Source organism: Xenopus laevis, chromosome 3L (assembly GCF_017654675.1).
Source record: "Xenopus laevis strain J_2021 chromosome 3L, Xenopus_laevis_v10.1, whole genome shotgun sequence".
NCBI classification, from domain to species: domain Eukaryota; kingdom Metazoa; phylum Chordata; class Amphibia; order Anura; family Pipidae; genus Xenopus; species Xenopus laevis.
The window spans coordinates 10482055-10500332 of record NC_054375.1 but is presented as its reverse complement, the minus strand read 5'-3'; the positions used below and the strand labels follow the sequence as shown (position 1 = coordinate 10500332).

Sequence of the window (18278 nt, the reverse complement as noted above, 5' to 3'; positions counted from 1 at the left end):
AGTAAGAATTAACTTTGGTCATTTGATATTTTTTTGCAGGTATGTCCAGTGGGTTTATCTTGCGCTTAATGGGATTATTAGCCCTGACATTGGCGCTAATACACTTTATAGACTTATACAATTCAGTAGCATGGGCAGGTAGAACCAATTCCGATTTTCCATGTATCGCGTACCTGAACCATTAAATTATTGCGTATGCAAACTATTAAAGGACCATAACATCAAAATTTTGTTAGTATACACGAAAAAAGTAAACCACCAGACAAATAAAACTTAAACTTACAAAGCCTTTATTAAGCAAATAACTTAACTGAAACTCACCCGTTCCAGTTCAGAAAAGGCGCAGGTGCGAGCCATCCACTGTGAGGCGCTGGATTTCTTCTCTTGTCTATCTCTCATGTTGTATTACAGCATGTGAAGCGGCCTGCTCCATCAGGGAGCTATATTGTACAGATCACCTGCTGCGGTGTAACTAATACCGTTCTTGAGTACAGAGTCTCAGCAGAGGAAGAGGGCATCCGGGCTGCTGCTACTGTCTGGGCCAAAATCCCACTCAAGACACGGGGCAGCTGAAAGGATCTAAGCTCTAGTTATGGAGTTGCCCTCTTACACGACCAGTTATACCAGGAGCAACTGTTTCAAGTCATAGACTGAGAGGGAGATTGGCACTAAGGCACCCGACTGGCTGGACTTCGCCAGTTTCAGGGGGGTCCCGCGAGGAAAGGAAAAAGACCAGCGCACACTAGCTCTTAGCGAGAGTAATGCCCGGACCTGAGAACCCAAACCAGCGCTAGTCACTAATCCTGCACCGTGTCTCCCACACTCAGCGACTCGTCCATGTTGAGCTCCCCACCTAGCCCACCAAATAGTGACTTCTATGGCATCTTATGGCAGCCCTTCTGGCATTTGCCAGAACCCACAGATTGCCAGTCCCGGGCCTGGGTACAACCATTGAGTCTCTGGCCGCCGCCAACATGTGCGCAAAGTACGGGGGAGAGTTGCTGGCGGCAGGGTTGTCGTGGCAGAGAGCAAGAGGGGAAGAGGAGGCAGAGGCCGGGGATGAACTGACAGCGATGGGTGCTACAAGCTGGTGCTTAGATCGGCTTGAGCACAGGGCCTCCCAAGCAGAATGAAGCATGGTGCCCATGCGCTAGCCCGAGGAGGCAAGAAGTCCAATGAGGCAGAGGACTCAACTATCAACCCCGGGAGAGGAGGCGAATGCAACGACCTGAATGATGCTCCTGGATGAGCTCCACTTTGGTGATCCTACGTGCACAGACCCTCGGTCTACAAGCTCTCCAAGATAGCCATCCCTGCTCCTGGCCCGAACTACATCTCATGCAAAGCCAGGGCACTCGAGGAGTGAGGCAGGCTCATGGCTTATTCTCAACCAAGGCAGGGCCAACCCCAACTCTGCAGCTGCTGCTGTTGCGCTCACCCTCACTCAGATTGCACGAGTCAGGCTCAATAATGGACCCGGTAGTCGCTGAGGTGGGAAGATACACGGTGCAGGAGACGGGCGCTCACTGCTGCTGCTTAGGTCCCTTGTTCCCTCTCACATGCTGCTGTCAGTGAATGCCAGGGAGGAGAATCAAGTGCCGAAGAATGAATGGTCGCCCCTTCGCCTTTTCTGACAGAAGCGGAAGTGGACTTTTTGTGATTTTAAAGTTTAATTTGTCTTGGTGTTTTTATTTTGTTGTATTCTAAGACGGAATTTTTTAAAAAAAATGTTTTGATGTTACTGGTGCCTTAAAACCGGTTAAGTATCCTCCCCCTTCACCCCCTTCCTTCGCCACATGTCCCAACTTTGGCAGAATTTCTCCTCAACTAGCACAGCTAAACTGAGCGTTCATTCTTGCTGGGCCCTTAGGGCCGTGAACTGCAGAACAATAGAAAGGAAGTCATACACCCTGTCTGTTGAGCCCGCAGGCTGATCACTTTGAGGGCGCACCCCATAGACCAATGTTTGGCTGCCTTTAGGGTGTAAGAGGTTGCTGACAGGGATCTAAGTCGGCAGATAAAGTGTTGATTGTATAGTAGGCCAATAACAGGGGAGGCAGGTAACTCTTACAGGGCTGCTGGACATCTGGCTTAGATATCCACCTTTGGAAATGGGTTGCCACTGGCTAATGGACTGGCACCAGCTGATCAAAGAGTATAAAAGAATAAATGGCACAGGCTCAGACTGAGATTCATAAGAGGCCCTGGCATTCCATGTGTAGAGAGACCCAAACAGTCCCAAAGGCCCAACAAATAGTGTGCTCTTAAAGCAACACTGAGCTTTAATATCATAAAGAAACAAGTGTTTGTCTTTATTCTTATCTTAACATTTTCTAAATCTTTTCTTTTCAGAATTCCACCCAAAAACTCACCTGCTGCCGCCGACCCACCACCATGGCCTGAATCCTTTCCTTCCAACCTACCTATCCCGAGAGCGTATGTCTGTGTGTGTCTGTCTGTTATGTACAAGAGGGAGAGTAGGGGTTGTGTATAGGAGGGAGAGTAGGGGGTTGTGTATAGGAGGGAGAGTAGGGGGTTATGTACAGGAGGGAGAGTAGGGTTGTGTACAGGAGGGAGAGTAGGGGTTATGTACAGGAGGGAGAGTGGGGGTTGTGTATAGGAGGGAGAGTTAGGGTTATGTATAGCAGGGAGAGTAGGGGGTTGTCTACAGGAGGGAGAGTGGGGGGTTGTGTACAGGAGGGAGAGTGGGGGGTTGTGTACAGGAGGGAGAGTGGGGGGTTGTGTACAGGAGGGAGAGTGGGGGTTGTGTACAGGAAGAAGAGTGGGGGTTATGTACAGGAGGGAGAGTGAGGGGTTGTGTACAGGAGGGAGAGAAGGGGGTTATGTACAGGAGGGAGAGTGGGGGGTTGTGTAAAGGAGGGAGAGTGGGGGTTGTGTACAGGAGAGACAGTAGGAGGTTGTGTATAGGAGGGAGAGTAGGGGGTTGTGTACAGGAGGGAGAGTAGGGGGTTATGTACAGGAGGGAGAGTGGGGGTTGTGTAAAGGAGGGAGAGTGGGGGTTGTGTACAGGAGAGACAGTAGGAGGTTGTGTATAGGAGGGAGATTAGGGGGTTGTGTACAGGAAGAAGAGTGGGGGTTATGTACAGGAGGGAGAGTTTGGGGGTTATGTACAGGAGGGAGAGTGGGGGTTATGTACAGGAGGGAGAGTAGGGGGTTATGTACTGGAGGGAGAGTGGGGGTTATGTATAGGAGGGAGAGTTGGGGGTTATGTACAGGAGGGAGAGTGGGGGTTATGTACAGGAGGGAGAGTAGGGGGTTGTGTACAGGAGGGAGAGTAGGGGGTTGAGTATAGGAGGAAAGGAAGGGGGTTGTGTATAGGAGGGACAGTAGGGGGTTGTGTACAGGAGGGAGAGTAGGGGTTGGCGTATAGGAGGGAGAGTGGGGGTTATGTACAGGAGGGAGAGTGGGGATTATGTACAGGAGGGAGAGTAGGGGGTTGTGTACAGCAGGGAGAGTAGGGGGTTGAGTATAGGAGGGAGAGTAGGGGGTTGAGTATAGGAGGGGGAGTAGGGGGTTGTGTACAGGAGGGGGAGTAGCGGGTTGTGTACAGGAGGGGGAGAAGCGGGTTGTGTACAAGAGGGAGAGTAGGGGGTTGTGTATAGGAGGGAGAGTAGGGGGTTGTGTATAGGAGAAGGTTGAGGGGGGGTGTATAGGTGAGGGGTGAATAGGAGGTAGGGGTGTATAGGTAGGGGGCCGGGGGGGTCTAGCCATGATCCAGGGTGTAGAACCGACTGCCGTTTCTAGGAGTCAGGAAGGAATTTTTACCTTCAGTGCAGATTGGCCCCAATAGCACTCTAGGGTTTTTCTCCTTCCTCTGGATCATCCACTGTTAGGGAATCCCAAATATAAATTGCCTATTAATTATAATAAATCCTGTGCTCACCGCCAGGTTTCTCCATAAATATGTCTCTGTGTTTTTCTTTAATCCCTATGGTGAATATTGAGGGAAGGGGCTCCTGTGCCTCGTTCTACTAAAGATGACTGAGCGGTTGTGTGAGGGTAAAACTGGGTGGTGGTGCTGATACAGGGGTTTAGTTGAAGAAGGGAATGGGTTAATATCTCTGCAGGGTTAATTGATTAATATGTACATGACGGGGCTGAAAGACATAGGGACACATACTGATCTCTAATTATTGGAGGGGACTAGAATATTGCTTTACTCCATAGGCCACAATGTAACAGCATTTCCATTCAAGTCCAAGGCCCCTTTCTTAACACTGGAATTACATCCACTTCCCACCAGCCTATTGTCACTATACCAGACATTTAGTATATGAAGGAGCTTGATATTGGCCAATGACTAAGCTGGATTTGTTTTTTGGGTACCACTTTCTCCAGGTTATGAGACATCCTTTTGGGTTGGGGGGTTCCTGCTAAAGCGATTGAGTTAAAAACATTGGTGGCCTGGGGCACTAAGAGTTAAAAACATTGGTGGCCTGGGGCCCTAAGAGTTAAAAACATTGGTGGCCTGGGGCCCTAAGAGTTAACAACATTGTGGCCTGGGGCCCTAAGAGTTAAAAACATTGGTGGCCTGGGGCCCTAAGAGTTAAAAACATTGGTGGCCTGGGGCCCTAAGAGTTAAAAACATTGGTGGCCTGGGGCCCTAAGAGTTAACAACGTTGTGGCCTGGGGCCCTAAGAGTTAAAAACATTGGTGGCCTGGGGCCCTAAGAGTTAAAAACATTGGTGGCCTGGGGCCCTAAGAGTTAAAAACATTGGTGGCCTGGGGCCCTAAGAGTTGTAAGTGGAACTGAGATAACCTCTCGGAAGTTCATGCAAATCACCTGGTTTTCCACTTGTCCATTAAAGGGGTTGTTCAGCTTTCAGTTAACTTTTAGTAGGTTATAGAATGGTGAATTCCATGCAACTTTTCAATTGGTTTTCATTATTTACTTTTTATTGTTTTTCATTTACCTTTTTTTCTGATTCTTCAGAATTTTCAAATGGGGGTCACTGACCCCATCTAAAAACAAGTGCTCAGTAAAGCTACAAATAATCTATTATTGCTCTTTTTGTATTACTCCTCTTTGTATTGAGGTCTCTCCTATTCATATTCCAGTCTCTTATTCAAATAAATGAATGGTTGCTAGGGTAATTTGGAGCAGAGCAACCCGATATTGCAAACTGCAAACTAGAGAGCTGCTGAATAAAAAGCTAAATAACTCAAAAACCAGAAATAAAAACCAATGGCAAATTGTCTCAGAATATCCCTCTCTATATCATACTAACAGTTATCTCAAAGGTGAACAACCCCTTTAAGTTAACTTTTAGTATGATATATTGGTTTTCACTTTTTATTATTTGTGGTTTTAGAGTCATTTAGATTTTTATTCAGCAGCTCTACAGTTTGCAGTTTCCACAATCTGGTTGCTAGGTTCCAAATTACCCTAGCAACCACGCATTGATTTAATTAAGAGACCGGAATATGAATAGGAGAGGCCTGAATAGAAAGAGGAGTAATAAAAAGTAGCAATAACAATACATTTGAAGCCTTACTGAGAATTTTTTTTACATGGGGTCAATGACCCCCCATTTGATATCTGGAAAGCATCAGAAGAAGAAGAAATAATGAAGACTAACTGAAAAGTTGCTTAGAATTGTTTGTTCTATAACATACTAAACGTTAACTTGAAGTATTAACTTTAATATGAAGGCCCCACCTTACGGTAGAGTACCCCAACCCACACCCACATTTTTACCTACCTGACCCGCAACTGCCTGATCTGCAAACTGATCCGCGACACGCTGACCACCATAAAGCAGGAAGTGCCGTTGCTGGAAACGGGAAGTGACGTCATCAGAAGTGGGCTAGGAAGAAAAAAGAAACATTTTTAAAAACTTTTAAAGGAATAAAACATGTTACTTTGTCTCACACCCACTTGTTGCCTTGAATTTATTGCAGAAAAACTCGATATCAAGAGTCTGATGAGTAAATAAAAGCCTAATAAATCATATCATGTCCCCCCCGCTGTCAGCCGAGTCCATTTGTTGTTCTGTCGGACTGTGAAATTTCTCCTTGTTTATCTGGAAATGTTCCAGCTCATCCCTTCATCAATCAATAGAATGTTCTGCATTGTCTCCTATAGAGGGGAGCGGACTGAAGAGTCACCCACAGCTGCACCCTTTCTCCCACTCCAGTGTCGGACTGGCCCACAGGGATACCAGGAAAACTCCCGGTGGGCCTAGGTGTCAGTGGGCCCTCTTGCTTCTAATCATTTGGCCTATTTCATGGTCATTATCAATTTCTATGAGAACAAAGACGCTAAATAGATGGATTAATAGATTATAGTATGTAAAGAAAAGAGACTTGGAGAATAGAGGTTGAGTGATGTGAGGAAGAATGAAGGTGAACCACCACTTTAATATGAAGGCCCCACCTTACGGTAGAGTACCCGCACCCACAACCACATTTTTACCTGCCTGACCCGCAACTGCCTGATCTGCAAACTGATCCGCGACTCGCTGACCACCATAAAGCAGGAAGTGCCGTTGCTGGAAACGGGAAGTGACGTCATCAGAAGTGGGCTAGGCAGGAAAAAAACATTTTTAAAGGAATAAAACTTGCTAAGATCCAGAACTTGACCTGCAAACCCTCAGACCCCCAACCTGCATCTGAAAGTCCTTCCTACAGGTTCGCTGCTTTTTTGGGGGGGTACCCAACACCCTGCAGGGCTCTACCCTGGGGTACTCAGACTCTAAAGGTGGCCATACACGGGCCGATAAAAGCTGCCGACAGGCCGTGTCGGCAGCTTATTGACCCGTGTATGGGGCCCCCCGACGGGCTTCACCGATCGAGATCTTCTCGATCAGATGGGACGAAAAATCCCATCGGATCGCAGCCGCATCTATTCATTGATGGGGTCCCGCGATCCGACCGCCCATTGCTATTCGTTAGGATCTGATCGTTGGGCCCTAGGGCCCATGATCGGATCAGCCAGATATTGCCCATCTCAAGGTGACATCGCCAAACGAGCGGATCTCTCAGTGTATGGCCACCTTTAGGAATGCCCTGCCTGGGGGCACAGGGAAAATGGCACCAATCAGCTCTCCAACACTTGGATGCTCCATTGGGGTAACAGATTAGGAAACTGGTATATTTTTTTTTTTTACCAATTTGAATATTCTGTCCTTTAAAAAAGTCTAAATTTTTTATAAATTCCCTCGCCCTCCTGTTATCCCAACAAAGGGGCCTCATAAGCCCTAATGGAGGAGCGGCTGTGATTGAGTGGCATTGCACCCCTGGCCAGGGTCAGACTGGGGGGCCCGGGGCTGCTGTCTGAGGGCCCCCCTCCGTCCTCCCTTTCTGAGCCGGCACACTGCGCTGCGGGCAATACAGGAAGAAGGTGCGCAACTGTTTTTGCCCTTCGTCGGGCAGTGACTGCAGGAAAAAGTTGTGGGGCCCAATGGGTTTTTTCCCGGTGTCCAGCCGGCCCAGTCCGACACTGCCCCTGGCACTACAACATCGGCAGCCTGAGTTTAATGATAAAATTACAATGGATTAAAAAAAGGCGCTAAATCCAAATCTAATAACAATGAGCAGCACCAGAGGGAGGAGCCACTTGTCCACGTGTCAGTCAGAGATCAAAAGGAGGTGCGCTGAACAAATAAGCGGATGTACAAATTGCTATAAGAAGAAAAGGCTGATAGTGTATTACACCTTTATACAGCGGTTAATATTGCACATCAGATCTACTCACACTTAGATGCCCATGTGTTTGCCTTTTATATGGGAGCAGGGCTCGTCTTCCGTCTGTCCCCAGCGCTCACTGTACCTGTTGCTTTAAACTGAGGAGAGTGAAGTACCGTCAGGAATTGAAGAATCGTCTGCGGGTAATTGCACTTAGCGACTCTCACATGCAGTCGGCCCTTAATGAATTATACGCGCAGTCCTGATTGGTCGTAGCGATCGTCTCTTGTTGCCGGTTGTACATGTCGCTGCCTGTTGCCAAGGGGAATCCATTGCTGTAATGCCGGTTTGCGGGAGACAATCTTTTATTTTTAGCACACGGGAGTTGCGCTGATAGATGTCGGGTTTTCTTTGGATCCTTCACCGGAGCCTCTCGGTACTTCCAGTCGTCGGCGTTTTTTCCTCGTGGTGTTTGTACAAACGGCTTCTATTTTCCTTAATTAGTACAAATAATCGCCTTCATTCATAAACTCATGAAACAATTTTATAGTAAATTACAATGAAAACAAGTAGAAATTAAAAGTCACAGTATCATAAAATTCTATCAATCATTTAAAGCTTAATGATACTTACAAGGGATTAGCCATGAGAATCTCCCTGCACTTATCTAACATACACATTACAGGGCCAATTTGGCGGCAGCAGTTCTAGGGGGGCACAAATTGGACATAACTTTTAGTAGGTTATAGAATGGCCAATTCTACGCAACTTTCAATTGGTCTTCATTATTTACTTTTTATTGTTTTTTTTATTATTATTATTATTTACTTTTTCTGATTCTTCCCAGTTTTCAAATGGGGGTCACTGACCCCATCTAAAAACAAATGCTCCTTAAAGCTACAAATGATCTATTATTGCTCTTTTTTCATTACTCCTCATTCTACTCAGCCCCTCCCCTATTCATATCCCAGTCTCTTATTCAAATAAGTCAATGGTTGCTAGGGTAAATTGGACCCTAGCAACCAGATTTTGGAAACTGCAAACTGGAGAGCTGCTGAATAAAAAGCTGCTGAACAACTTAAAAACTACAAATAAAAAATTGAAAACCAATGGCAAATTGTCTGAGAATATCCCTCTCTATATCATACTAACAGTTATCTCAAAGGTGAACAACCCCTTTAAGTTAACTTTTAGTCTGATATATTGGTTTTCACTTTTTATTATTTGTGGTTTTAGAGTCATTTAGCTTTTTATTCAGCAGCACAATCTGGTTACTAGAGTCCAAATACCCTAGCAACCATGCATTGATTTGATTAAGAGACTGGAATATGAATAGGAGAGACTGGATAGAAAGAGGAGTAATAAAAAGAAGTAATAACAATAAATTTGTATCTTTACTGAGCATTTGTTTTTAGATGGGGTCAGTGACCCCCATTTGATATCTGGAAAGCATCAAAAGAAGAAGCCAAATAATAAAAAAAAAACTTTAAAAAATAAATAATGAAGACCAATTACAAAGTTCCTTAGAATTGTTTGTTCTATAACATACTAAACGTTAACTTGAAGGTGAACCAGCACTTTAATATGAAGGCCCCACCTTACGGTAGAGTACCCGCACCCACACCCACATTTTTACCTACCTGACCCGCAACTGCCTGATCTGCAAACTGATCCGCGACACGCTGACCACCATAAAGCAGGAAGTGCCGTTGCTGGAAACGGGAAGTGACGTCATCATTAGTGGGCTAGGCAGAGAAAAAACTTTTTTAAAAACTTTTAAAGGAATAAAACCCACTAGTTGCTTTGAATTTATTGCAGAAAAACTCAAGACATCAAGAGTCTGATGAGTAAATAAAAGCCTAATAAATCATATCATGTCCCCCCCGCTGTCAGCCGAGTCCATTTGTTGTTCTGTCGGACTGTGAAATTTCTCCTTGTTTATCTGGAAATGTTCCAGCTCATCCCTTCATCAATCAATAGAATGTTCTGCATTGTCTCCTATAGAGGGGAGCGGGCTGAAGAGTCACCCACAGCTGCACCCTTTCTCCCAGTCCCAATGACCCAGGAGCATACCTCCCAACATTTTGGAAGTAAAAAGAGGGACAAAAAATTTTTCCGCACGTAGCACAGCAATTTTTGACCACACCCCTTTCTGTGGCCACACCCCCTAATTACCATGTTTGTTTTACAAAATTTGCCAGGTTATGAAAGTTCTCCTTATCTAAACTGTGTTTTTGTGTCTCAAAATTGTTACAAAGTATCTTATTTGCACCTGTTAGTTGTTCTGTGCTCTCTGCTAAAAGCCAATTAAGTGAGAAACTTTGTTTCTTTTTCTGGCTGTTCAGTGCAGAGAAAAGAGGGACTTTCCAGTACAAATGAGGGACTGCTGGTTGAGCTGTCAAAAGAGGGACTGTCCCTCCGAAAAAGGGACAGTTGGGAGGTATGCCCAGGAGGTTTGTGATCCGTGTGTATCGGGGTCCCTACAAATATACTTATTGCTTGTGTGCCCTTTATTCTAACCCCAAAAATAACGTGGAAGCTTTTCTGAGGTTCAGTGAAGCCGGCGCCGTCCAGCACCGGTGTTAAAAGTCATTTAGAAGGGGGCGTGGCTTAGAACTAAATGTGAACGGACGTGGAGTAGTGTAGCTCCGGCACTTGGTTCTAAAAATCCCAGAATTTATCCTGTGAAAACAGCGCTAACATGAATCCAGAGGCAGCAGCCGACGAGGCAATACCCCCAAGATTTCTAATGGGGCAAAACCGAGTGGTGAAACGAGCCTCCGAGGCGGCATCCAAACTTGAAAAATATGCACGGGAACCTCAGCTTGAGCAAAATGGATTTAGAGATCTTTCTCCTGGGCCTGACACGAGGGAAGGCCAAAGCCAAGACGCCCGGAAGCTCAGAAACCAACACTGGCCGATTTGCTGGCAGAGATTAGAGCCTCAAAAGAATCCAGCAACAGCCTGCTCTGCTCAAAAACAAAATATAAATCAAACTTTCTATCATAAAGCAAAACTTGCAGAAGGTGCGCTTATGGACAGCAGCCCTGGAGCAAAGGGTTAGCTCCGTTGAAGATCTATGTCGCCCACTGCCGGAGTAAGTCCAACATCTAAACCAAGCAGTAGCAGCTTGCGACTCCAAATTGGACGATCTGGAGAACAGGCTGCGGCGGAACAACTTAAGATTCATCGGCTTCCCAGAGAGGGCAGAGGGAAGCTCCCCTGAAAATTTTATTGAAGCCTGGTTAATTGAGCAGTTTGGGCAAAACAGCTTCTCCGCGGCTTTCACTATAGAGCGGGGCCCACAGGATTCCAACGAGGCCACCGATCCTGGGGGCACCACCTTGCCCCCTAATTGCCCGCTTACTAAACGCCAGAGATCAGGACGCCGTACTATCGCTGGTGAGAAAGAAAGACACCCTTACTTTCCAGGCCGCAAAGATCTCATTAATTGGAGATTTCTCGGCGGAAGTAGAGCGGAAGTTCATGGATTGGAAACGGTGCCTCTGAGACCTTAACCTGCAGTATGCGATGATGTATCCCGCCAGACTGCGAGTTATTCTTCACCACGCCGCTCAAGCTCAGAAACTGGCTGGACACGCAGAAGATCTGGGCCTGACAAATTCTGGCAAAAGTTGGGGACATGAGCAGAAGGGGAGGGGGCTGAAGGGGGTACAGGAGGATACTTAACGATTAAAGGACCAGCAGCATCAAAAAAAATTTTTTTGATGGCCTGGCCTTGGTTGAGATAAGCTACGAGCCGCCTCATCTCCTCGAGTGCCTGGGCTTGCATGAGGATGTAGTTCTTGGACAGGAGCAGGGTGGCTATCTTGGAAAGCTTGCGGACCGAGGGGCTGTGCGTGTAGGGAATCACAGAGCTCCTCCAGAGCATCATTCAGGTCGTGCATTCGCCTCCTCTCCCGGGCATTGATGTTGAGCCGGAGATGCCTCTGCTCTTTGGACTTTTTGCCTTCTCCAGTAGCGCACGGGGCATCCAGCTTTATGCCGGCTTGGGAGGCCCGATCTTAGCACCAGCTCGTAGCGCCTGTCGATGTCATCGTCCGGGCTCTGCTCCTCTCCCCCGCTGCTCTATGCCACGACCCCCTGCCGCCAGCACTCTCCCCATACTTGGCGCACATGTTGGCGGCGGCCTGAGACTCACTGGTTGTACCCATGCTCAGCGCCCCAGAGGCTGCCATTGCCTGATGCTGGTGGTGTTGCAGGAGGTCAGGTCCATGGTAGTAGTGCAGCAGGGATCACTCTCCTGGCTGGGACAGATCCAGCCCGAGGGGATTGCAAGGCAGACTCCATCCTCTTTGCGCTCAGGCTCTCCGTAATCGCCTGCACCAAAGACCTGTCCATCCTCACTCACGATGTGCAAGCTCAACATGGGCCGAGTCGCTGAGGTGGGAGACACGGTACAGGATTAGCGTATTAGCACTGGCTCGGGTTCTCAGTCCGCATAACTCCCACTAAGCAGCTAGTGTGCGCTGTCTTTTTCCTTTCCTGCGCGGGACCCCCCTGAACTGGCGAAGTCCAGAAGTCAGTGCCCTTAGTGCCAAGCTCCCTTCTCAGTCCCTGGACTTGATACCAGTTGCTCCTGTATAACTGGTCGATGTAGAGGGCGACTCCCAGATGAGCACAGAGAACAAGAGCCAGAGCTTAGATCCTTCAGCTGCCTGTGTCTTCCAGTGGGATTATGGCCCAGACAGTAGCAGCAGCCCGGTGCCCTCTTCCCCTGCTGAGACTCTGTACTCAGGAACGGGTAGTTACACCGAAGCAGGGGTGATCTGTACAATATAGCGCTCCCTGATGCAGCAGCCGCTTCACATGCTGTCAGTACAACATGAGAGATAGACAGGGAGGAGAAATCCAGCGCCACCCAGTGGATGGTTTTCTGAACCGGAACGGAATTTTTTTTTAAAAAAATTGATGTTGCCGGTCCTATTATAAGTTTGCATATGCATACAATATAATGTTCAGTTATGATACATTGGAAAATTGGAATTGGTTCTACCCTGCACAACATGCTATTGAATGTATAAATGTCTAGAAAGTGTATTAGCTGGAATGTCAGGGGCCTTAATAATCCCATTAAGCGCAGATTCAAGCTGTACTCATCCACCCTAGCCCCCACAGATATGCCAGGGGTAGAAGCATTCCTTAACTCGGTGCAGCTTCCCCAACTAATTCCTGAGTATCGAGAGTACCTGGAGTCAAATATATCCCTAATTGAGGTGAAAGAGGCCATTGATTCTTTCCCTAATGGGAAAGCTGCAGGTGCTGATGGATTGCCCATAGAGCCCTGTATAAGGTCTGGAGCACATTAATTCCCAAAAACCTTTCCAACCTCCAAGCACTCCTCATGGTGCCTGTCAAAGCTAACAAGACTAACCTCAACCCCACTTTAGGGAATGTCAAGTGGGTCTTATCCAAGATTACCCATCTAATGGGAATTTCAAATGTTGACCCGTCTACCCCGCTATGGGGAAATGCCAACCTGGGCGGAGTGGTGGAGCTAAAGCCCCCAGAAGGTTGGTTAGACAAAGGGGTAAGCAAAATAGATGATGTATGGTGACATGACAAACCCCTTGCATTCTCCGAACTTCGGGCTGGGAGGGCCATCCCCTCATCCCATTGGTTATTCTATATGAGGCTCAGGTTAAAGCTAACAAAGTGGTACAAAGAGAAGCCCCGGGAAATAGCTGGGCACCTAATCATTGCACTAATAAATACAGAAAAGACCCAGGGCATAAGTTCAAGGGTGTACAAACTGATCTGTAAGTACCGACACAAGGATAAAGCCTTAAAATGCAGAGAGCAATGGGAAAGGGATCTTGGAGTCCTTACTGATACGCAGTGGTCGCTGCGCTTAAAGCCCCGTCTCAAGTGTCCTTCATTCCTAGGCACAGAATATTACAGCTGTACCCCCTACATAGGGCCTACTACACGAGGAGCAGACTAATGTTCCCCAATCTCTCACCACTGTCTTAGATGCAAACAAGCAGTGGGGGATCTACTACATACCCTTTGGAGTTGCCCCAAGCTTCAGGCATACTGGAGCGAGACACTGGAGATCCTAGAGGAAGTAACGGGGAGGGATAACCTAAATGACCCTAAACTATGCGTATTAAATATACAGTCAGATACTATTGTGGACTCTCAAGGGGCTCTACTTCTAAGTAAAGCTCTATTTCAAGTGCATAGAATCATTACCCTTAACTGGAAAGCGGAGGCCCCGCCAGTAGTAGCACATTGGATAAGTGAGGTGTCTAATCTGGCCAACACAGAGTTCATGTTAGCCAAATGTAAGGGCTGTCTGGATAAGTTCCATAGGATATGGGACCCCTGGCTAAGGAAATACCCCCCGCAGAGGTACTGGAGCTGTGATTATTTGTAAAATAAACTCTGTCATGGTAAAGTATAGTGTGACCAGACTTAAGTAGATATTAGCTAGAACTGGATCATTATTGTCTCCTGTAATGGAATATTGTTGTCAAGCTCATACGTATATCCTACTGAATGTGATGTATAAATTTGCTTATGTTCAATAAAACTTACCTGAACAAAATAAAAGTTAACTCAAAGGTGAACATCCTCTTTAAGTTAACTTTTAGTATGATATTTTGGTTTCCATTTTTTATTTTTCGTGGTTTTTGAGTTATATAGCTTTTTATTCAGCAGCTCTCCAGTTTGCAGTTTCCAATATCTGGTTGCTAGGGTTCAAATTACCCTAGCAACCATGAATTGACGTGAATAAGAGACTGGAATATGAAAGGCAGAGGCCTAAATAGAAAGATGAGCAATAAAAAGTAGGAATAACAATAATTTGTAGCCTTACTGAGCATTGGTTTTAGATGGAGTCAATGACCCCCATTTGAAATCTGGAAAGAGTCAGAAGAAGGCAAATATTAAAAAAAAACAATGAAAAATAAATAACGAAGACCAAAAGTTGCTTAGAATCGCCTATTCTATAAAATACTAAAAGTTAACTCAAAGGTGAACCAAAACTTTAGTATGGTGGCCCCCAACCCTGGGGTAGAGTCCTGAGTGGAAACAATTTTTAATACCAAGACCTGTAACCCACACCCACATTTTTACCTACCTGACCCGCAACTGCCTGATCTGCAAACTGATCCACGAAAAGCTGACCACCATAAAGCAGGAAGTGCCGTTGCTGGAAACCAGAAGTGATGTCATCATTAGTGGGCTAGGCAGAAAAAAAAAACATTTTTAAAAACTTTTAAAGGACAAGCAAAGTCTACAATAGAATAAGGCTAGAAATGCTGTATTTTGTATACTAAACATAAGCATGAACTTACTGCACCACAAAGCCTAATCAAACAAATGATTTATGCTTTCAAAGTTGGCCACAGGGGGCTGTCATCTTGTAACTTGGTTAAACATCTTTGCCTGACCCTGCACATGTTCAGTGTGGTCTGGGCTGCTTAGGGATCGTCATTAACAAAGCTGCTTGAATTCTGCATGGCTGGGAAGTAAGGTGGGGGCTCCCCCAGCTGTTCATAAGTATGATTGTTTCCCTGCTCAGCAGTTAGGGACCATCTGACAATTCCTTTCCGCAGCAGTAAATGAAGGGAGAATTTCACTGCATACAGTCAGGTTTCTTATAAAAACGGTACACATTTTTAAATTAAAGTATATTGGAGATAGGTTTCTTTTTCATTAAAGAAAGTAAAAATGGGATTTTATTTTTTTGCCTTTCCTTGTCCTTGTCCTGGAGATAGGTTTCTTTTTCATTAAAGAAAGTAAAAATGGGATTTTATTTTTTTGCCTTTCCTTGTCCTTTAAAGGAATAAAACTTTTCAAGATCCACAACTTGACCTGCAAACCCTCAGACCCCCAACCTGCATCTGAAAGTCCTTCCTACAACCTACAGATTCGCTGTTTTTTTGGGGGGTACCCAACACCCTGCAGGGCTCTACCCTGGGGTACTCAGACTCTTAGGACTGCCCTGCCTGGGAGCACAGGAAAAATGGCACCAATCAGCTCTCCAACACTTGGATGCTCCATTGGGGTAAAAGCGGATAAATTATAGTCCCTCGTACCCAGTGTGTTATAGTTGACAAACAAACCCATTTATTGTGGAGGAGAAAATGTGTCTTTGCTGATAGAAGTGAATTCTCGTCAGTCTGCTCTATGGACTCCCATTCAATAATCACACGCAATAACGTGGAAATAATTATTCTGCCGAGAGATTCTAATGAGCTTTTAGTCTTCTATCCGTGCAAACGTTGCTCAGAGACGCGTTGTGGTTTCCGATAGTGTGTGTGTGGCAAAGTTGTGCTGGGTTCTTATCTGAGGTTCCCAGACTGTAGGGCTTGACACCCTTGGGGGCAGTGACAGATGAAAGCCTGAAGGGTAGCTAGGGTGAGATTTGGGGAGAAAGCATATTTGTTCTCCTAAGAACCCCTGAATGCCAAGTTTGAAGGCCAGTTAAGATAAGATGTTGGGTGTCTTTTTTCATAAATATCACTGAAACATCATCTTGAAGGCCAAGTAGGTTAAGCCTTTTGGTGGATGTCTATTTTCTGTCCTACATACCCTGAAAGACAATCATGAAAGCCGGTTAGTGTAAGATTTAGGGTAAGCGTTGCTGACCTAGTTACCCCTGAAAAGCCACCTTGAAAGGCCATTTCAGTGAGATTTGGGGTGAAGTTATCTGATGTCCTAGATATTCTACGTACTATAGGGGAAAATCACTAACGGGCAAAAATTCGCCAGCGACGGCTTCATCGCCTTCGCCACATTTCGCCAGGCGCAACTTCACACAGACAACAATAATTCACCAAGTTGCAAAGTTTCATTGCCACCGCCAAACACTTACGAAGTTGCGCTGTTACTACGGCAGGCATAGCGAAGTTGCACTAGCGTTAGATAATTTGCATATGGCGGGAAGTTAAATTTCAATGGACATATATGTTGCAGCAAATACATTACACTACAGAAGCCCAGGGAACCTTAAAAATAAAATAAAGTTGTTATATTGCCCTACACATGAGCCCACAGTATAGTTTATGTGCCATATGTAAGGCCCGGACTGACAATCTGTTGGTTCTGGCAAATGCCAGAGGGGCTGCTGTAAGTTGCCATAGACAGTGACTATTTAGTGGGCTGATGGGGGGCTGCTTGGGCCTCTGTGTACTTGGAATGCCAGGGCCTATTGTGAATCTCAGTCCGGACCTGGTAAGGAAATGTAGGGGGAAAGGAGGGTACCAAAAAAAAAAGTACAATCTCTTGTAGCCTATCACCCTGTAAAAAGAAAAAGACGCCATTGTTTTTTGGGACTTATAAAACATTTCAACTTTTTTTGGACCAAGTCCTATCTACTCTATTGCACTTCGCCTGGTCTGAGGTGGCGGAGGCAAGTCTGGTGATAGAGTTAACGTTCAGTAAAAACATAAACTCAGTGAATTCGCGTAGTAACGCTCTTTCGCCAGAGGGAAAACACACCTGCCGTTAGAGTGTGAAGTTGCGCTAGAGTCCCATCTCCTAATTATGCCGGTGCCCATTAGTAAATTGGCGAAGTGCCAAAATGACGTCACGCTGGCGAATTTTCTCCAGCATTAGCCACTTTGCCCTTTAGTAAATTTGCCCCTATGGCTTAATAGCTGATGATTTCTTATACCGTAGATAACTCTGAAAGACCATCATGAAGGCCAATTAGGGGAAAATGTGGGTCAAGTGTCTGTTTGATTTCCTAGATACCCCTGAAACATCATCTTGAAGGTCATCGGAGGCCAGTTAGGGTGAGATTTGGGAAGAATGCCCAGGATACAAAACACTATGATGGTTCGTTAGGGTGGAATTTGGGGTCTAATGTTTGAAACCATGGCTGATAGACATTGATATTTCCTACATCTGGAACTTTGTTATGAACTAAGGGGGGGGGGCTGAACAAAAGCTGGACCTCCTACTACAGGATCTATCTTTTTTTTTTTTTAAAAGGTTAATTTTTATTGAATTTTAACAACAGAAAAAATTAGAAAGAAGGAAAGCTAGTTAGAAGGAAAGAGAGAGGGGGGAAAGTAGAGAAAAGAGGTATGGCTGAAAAAGGGACTATCATTGGTTGGTCGAGGTGGCTGGCGACTCGAGCCAAGGGTTCCAAATATTCTCAAATTTCTTCGGGCATCCGCGTGCTAAGTACGTGAGTTTATACAGTTCCAGTTGCGAATTAATTAGTCCAAGCCATCTAGTCAGAGTTGGTGGCGATGGGCCCATCCAGTGCAGGGCAACAACTTTCTTTGCGTAAAAGAAAAGTAACCTCATCAGGCATCTAGTATTTACTCTAGGTATCACGGAGTCAAGGAGACCCAGAAGACAGGTAGCAGGGTTAAGTATCTGGGGAAGATCCAGTTCGGTAGCCATAAAGTTCACAATTGCCCTCCAATATCTAAGTATCACTGGGCAATCCCACATTAAATGCATGAAATTAGCAACAGAAGCACCACATCTTGGACAGCTGGGTGAAGCCATTTTCCCCATCGTAAATAGTTTCTGAGGGGTGAGGTATGTTTGATGCATGATCTTAAACTGTATGAGCCTGTCTCTTACACTCACCAGTGGGACATATAAGTTGTCTATAATTTCTTCCCAATCATCAGGGTCTATAC

The 18278-nt window shown here is 45.8% G+C and overlaps 1 protein-coding gene and 1 pseudogene across 3 annotated transcripts in view; both read right to left on the bottom strand.

The window, feature by feature from the left end:
• LOC121393056 overlaps positions 1–18278 on the bottom strand; it is a 1743327-nt gene that overhangs the window by 695362 nt on the left and 1029687 nt on the right. The gene's annotated exons all lie outside the window — the stretch shown is intronic.
• LOC108705831 lies at positions 11042–12009 on the bottom strand (annotated as a pseudogene).